General features: G+C 34.7%; 1 protein-coding gene across 2 annotated transcripts in view; it reads right to left on the bottom strand.

The window, feature by feature from the left end:
- KIZ (kizuna centrosomal protein) overlaps window positions 1-6,000 on the bottom strand; it is a 117,980-nt gene that overhangs the window by 7,429 nt on the left and 104,551 nt on the right. The gene's annotated exons all lie outside the window — the stretch shown is intronic.

Genomic DNA, 6,000 nt, shown 5'->3' with positions numbered 1-6,000 from the left:
CTGGCCCCGAAACGTTGACAGGGAGGTGCGGGGGGGGGCAGGCCCAGCCGTGAAACAGCAGCGGGGAGGGCGGGGAGGCCCAGAACTGCAGCACAATGAAGGAAAGGGGAAGTGGGCCTGGCCCGGAAGTTTGGTAGGGGAGGAACCGGATGCAGGCCCCTGGTCCTGTCTGCACCCCCTGCCCGTCATTCTTGATGGGCAATTGGCCAATGTTGTATGAAAACATGAATGTATGAAGAAAGACATCATTAAATGATGGAAATGACAGATGAGGAGAAAAAAAGAGAGAGAGAGATCACTCGTATTACCTCTGAATTCAACTCTGAAAATGCTATAAGATGTCCAATTCATTTTCATGCAAGCTGTTTTCTAAATGACGCCTGAAGTTAAAATGTTAGTGATTGCCAAAAAAACCCAAGGAAACTCTGTGAATTCCAGAAAGTTTAAGCTCGGAACAATAGTACAACAATGACAAACATCTTATGGCAGAGTGAGCATATCAAAATCATAGAAACCCTCTAGAGAAGAATTTTAAGAATTTGCTTCAAGCAATCTTTTTAATAAATTTCTCTACAGCCCTGTACAAGTGTCTACTTCTACCATAAATGTATAAAATAAATCCTGGTTCTATTTTTTTAAAAAGCACAGGTTAACTTCAAAACATCATGCCATTTTTTTTTTCAGCTCAAGTCTCCCATTTTGGAACATGTTTGCTTTTATAAAATGAGCCCCATCTAGAAGGTTCTCATATAAAGTAAGTGAAAAGCCTCCCAGAAACTATTTTTTTCCCCAGAAATAATATTTCTATAGAGCTGGTCTTGATTCTGTTTGGTAAATATTGGAGGAATTAATCAAAATAAAGAGTTCCAATGAAAACTGGAAAACTTGCTTCTCTCTTGGATATCACTTCGGTAAAGAACTTGTTGAACCTCCATACTCTGTGTCAAGTGAAAACAAACAAAAAAAAGATATTCCATCAGAAAAATAAATGAAAAGGACCTAGATCCAGAAACACTGATACTCCACAAAAATATGCCTAGAAGCATATTGGTTAATCTTGTAAAAAGAGCTTGAAGCCTGTGCACATCTATCTTGAAGAAGCATTGTTGAGACACAATACCATGTGGTAAACAAACAGGATTGTTTCTTTTTCACAAGGCCTTTCTTAGTAACCCTCAGACTGAGAGATAGCAGGCAAGGAATTTGTTCCCAACAATGAACTGAGAAGAAGAAGTTGTGGTCCTTCTCTAAAAGTAATCATTTTTCACAAATGTCAAAAAGCTTACTGATAAAAATGTATGCCTGACTACTTAATGCCAACCTTTCTACTGTGACAAAATCTCTTCTGTTCATCTCTCTATCGATCTGCATGATCATTTATTTCTCTGCAAATAATAATAAAAACCTGCTCACACTCAGGCTATTCTTTTTCTGTGAACAAAGAGCAAGTTCAAGGTAAGAGTGAATGAAAATAATTTTTCTGTATTTTTTTTAACCAGCGAGCAACACTTGATCTACTGTTTTCAAAGGAAAATCAGACAAATGCACTGAAAGAAAAATAGATGGGAATATAATTCTTGGTATATGATAAGAGATTTGTTCCTATTAATTATGTCCAATTTAAATTTAGAATGGAAGACTACACTAAAACAAAAGATTCCAAGAACATGTTATACCAGGATTTAAGACAAGAAGGGTACGTTCATTTAAGACCAAACTCTCTCTCTCCAGTTACCAGGCTGGCAGCAGATAGGTACATTAAAAAGAGAGAGCATTTCCACTCACATTCTAAGCCTGTAGCAACTTAGCAACTTATGTATAAAGGATAAAATTTATCTAGCTGACAAGGGTCCATAAAAGTTCTATCATGCCACCTAAACCCCATGAAGAAACTAGGCAGAGGGAACATGTGATGTGGTTCCAGAGAAGGTCTCCATGTTCCCCCTTCGTACTGCAAAGAGAATCTCAGAGGCAGACCTAAAAAGAGACTGATATAGGAGCCGTGAGCTACCAAATTTAGTAAGTTTGTATCTTGGGGTCTCAAAACCTCTAAGCAAGGGACAAGAAGGGCAGTGACTAGACAGGGAAAGTGGATGCTAGAGGGCTGTGAGTTTTGGGTATGTGGGATTTTCATTCTTCCTGCCTCTGTTTAGTTCCAATTTTAGTGTATGCACTGCCAAAGCAAGCTATTTATTCTATTTTTCTGCCAGGAGCGATGAATTTCACCAAATGCATCTTGCACTGTTGACTAACAACAAAGCATAACATCTAGCATGAGAAAACATTTCAGTAACTTTACAGAACTAGTATGTATGGTGTCTTTATAGAAGTTTTATGAACTATTTAACAATGGTCCTGTTTGGTACAAGTGATAACAACAAACTGTTAAGATTTGGAAAATATGTCTTATAATAAATTTTGCAATTGTTCTGCTTCATCTACAATGTTAAGAGATAGCCCTGAAATCTATTTTTAATGTGTACCTTTACAAAGTGCTTTGAAGATTAAAACTACACATTTGTGATGGAACAAAACAAGAAAAGAACTCATTTAGGCAATAATTTACTTAAGTTTGTCTCTCTTTATAGATTACTAGAAGTGTAATAAATCATTGAAAATAAATTCGAATAGTTTCACTTTCACTGCTTTGAATCATTATTCAAGTTACTGAAAATCTTTCTAGACAATGAATATACTGAATAGTCAAACTTCTAGTATCTCTCATTAAAACTTTGGGAAACATTTTTTCCCTTACAAATGAATGATAAATTGACAAGAAATAAACAAGACTGAAATTAAGTGCTATAAAAACATAAATTATTAATAGGAAGTGGCAGGACTAAATTTTGAGAGCTGTTTTAGTTCAGTAAAGTTTGAGTGCCCCCTGATGGTCAATTTGATTACCTGCAACACAGTGTACTGTGGCATTTAAAGGTGTTACAGACAGATCACTATTAAATATTTCCCTTGAAAATAACTGAGATTAACTATAATAGGCAATTTTATTTTCTTAAAATAAACAAAGAAATAATAAGATAATTTTTCAGGACACAAGGAACATAATGGATTTGTTCCAGAATACAATTTCTTCAAAACTGAAAATACTTTATTCAGTTTTCATACGTTGACAAACTAATGGTCTTATTTGAGTCGCTCTATTTATAATGTATCTTTAGTCTTCAGAGTATGAGACAAAGCAAACAAGCCTACAAAAATAAATTGCTTGCATCAAAATACAGAATTATCTAGAATGCTACTGACCTCCACTGGCTGATTCTGTTGCTACAGGACTACAAAATGCCACACACATCGTATTCTGCACACTCTTTCAGAGAGATTCAGTCCTGACTTATGATACCTCTCCCCCAAGTAATTATATTACTTCAACACATTCTTTTCTTTTGCACAACATTGTACTCTTCAAACTAAAGTTGCAATCACAGATAGTTTTAAGCATATTCTTGGTGGACTAAATGAATCCAGAAAAAGTAGTTTTATACCTAAGGTAAAACAGGACAATATTTGCTGGAGAAGAGGAAGCTCTGGCATGCACCTCTGAACAAAAGGGAACAAGTGGTCTTTACTCAGAGAGCAGCTTCCTATTAAGACTCACTCCTTCGTACATTATGCCTTTCATCCCCACTCAACCACAAAATGATTTTGCTGTAGGAAATACAATAGTAGAAAAAGATTTACACTGAAAGAATCTTTAATAATAAACTGTTGCAGATCTGCCTACTTCCCCATGATTTATAATACAATAAACATCGGATTCTATTAAGTCTCATGCACTGAAGACACTGCACTGAAAAACTGAATATGAAAGAACTCAATTCTTCCCATCTCCAGTACCATAATAGTGAAATGAGCATGTATAAATGTGCTAAGAGTATCTCTTTGCATCTTTTATAGCTTGTGTGTATTAATCTGTAAAGCTTATTAAGAAAGTCATTGCTATGCAAAGCAGCACCCAATCTCTTTCTCTTGCTTTTCAACAGAGTGCAGTGTTTAGCCAATAGGACTGGTCCTCTGCCCCTCATTCTGCATTCATAACATGCAACATTTGCACAATGTATCTCTCAAAGGCTGCTGAATAGAAAGCCTTAATACTCATGTAAACAACTGCAAACCAATTACTTAATGAATCAGGCCCACACATAATGAGGTGCCAGACAAAGAGCTATAAATGCATTTTTGCGCCCAAGCCTCTGCTTTAAAGTAAAATCCCTCAGCTGTAGTTTGGGCTTAACTGGCACATCATAATTATTGTCTCTAGGACATCAGAGGAAGCCATTTTTTTTTATTTAGGTCCAGCAGGGTCTTTTTCGAGGTCACTCATCAGCTCAGTGACAAAATAGAGCAAAGAAGAATTTTTAAAAAGTACCACAGCAGTACTACACAGTTATGTTTATTCTCAAGTACTGGGTTTCGAGACCACTTGTAAAAGCAATAAAGCACAAGAAGTGACTGCAATAAGTGGAATCCTTAAATGTAAGCCTCTAAGAAATTTCGCTGCATCCCGACCACAAATAAGCAACCACCTGAGCTCTCTATTTCCCATTCTTTCATGCTACTTTTGCTACTTCGTGTTTCCAAATATCTTTGTAAGACTGATGTCAAGTGTCCAGCGGCAAGTGTTACTAATAGACTCTCTGTTTAAAAGGGCATATTATTTCTAATGTATTTAGGAAACTGACTTTATGGTGTTGCTTAAAAAAAAAATAAGCCTTTAAAAATGGCTTAATCTACCATAGTATGAAGTGTGCTTGCTTCTGAGAGCCCAAAGGCATGAAATTATTAGGTACAATAAATGGTTTCCAAATTTTACTGGGTGTGCATGTGAATTGAAAAAGGTAAAATTAAAACTAAGCCATTTGTAACATTTGACTAGCATTTAGAGTAGTGCTGAAAGCTGCCAACACACATTTTAAGCAAGCACTATAACATGCTAAACAGTAAAATAATACACAAAATATTTTGGCATAGTCCATTATAATATATTCAAATACTCATCAGATTTTAGAATTAAGCTACTAAGTTCAACATTAATGGCCTGATCCTTCCCACACTGAAGTGAATTGGAGCAAAATCTGGCAAAACATATATATATTTGTAAGAATGCCTCTGCATTTCATCATATTAGGATTTATTTTCTTATGGAATCCTTCTCCCAGGAAGAAATTAAGTTACAAAAAATGGAAATTGAAGGCATAAAAAAATCTATAGTTCTTTTTTAAATAAAAATATAATTTAACATTAAAAATGTGTAATTTATTACCTAATTCACATTACATTTATTAGACAAGAGTTAGAGAAAATACTGTGGCTTTTAAAATAAAATATATATCAGTGCAAAATATAACATTAACATTTCTGGCACAATTGGTTTAAATTTCCAACAACACAATTAACACTTTACTAATAAACGTCATCAGGAACGTTATAAAGTAAAAGAGAGGGAAAAAAGAACAAGCACGCTATAAATGTAGATAGGGTCAAATAATTATCAAAATACTTAGAAGTATTTTATCAATGTCATAAATGGCAGTTTTCAGGAAGGGAACCAGGTAACAGCAGAACCCACTTACTATCATGTTTTAATAAGCATCCAAATAACAATTTAAACCCAAGCTTAAATTTCAAAAGATGATAATATTACTGTATATTATATTTTCTACTCCTCCTTGACCACTAATTTTATTGCCACTGTTTGATTAGTATTTCATGCTAATGACAAATACAAGTAGCATCTAACACAGTACTGTTCAAAAGGATAGAAAGAAAGTGCTGCAGTTTAACAAATCTAAAGAGATAAATTGTACCCTTTAGGAAAATGCAAGGCCATTAATTAAATGTACTCAGTTTGAAAGTAAAACAAGACAAAAGTAGCAAATACTTTAGTGGCAAATACTTTAAAGAAAAATACAAAAATACGTATTGAGCTACAACTAGTTTACATTTCAGATACATCAACATGAAGAAACACACCACTTTATTTCT

This window comes from Crocodylus porosus, unplaced genomic scaffold, assembly GCF_001723895.1.
Source record: "Crocodylus porosus isolate Cpor-Errol unplaced genomic scaffold, CroPor_comp1, whole genome shotgun sequence".
In the NCBI taxonomy this organism is placed as follows: Eukaryota; Metazoa; Chordata; order Crocodylia; family Crocodylidae; genus Crocodylus; species Crocodylus porosus.
Note: the sequence above shows the minus strand (reverse complement) of the source record. Positions and strands in the feature narration are given on the sequence as shown.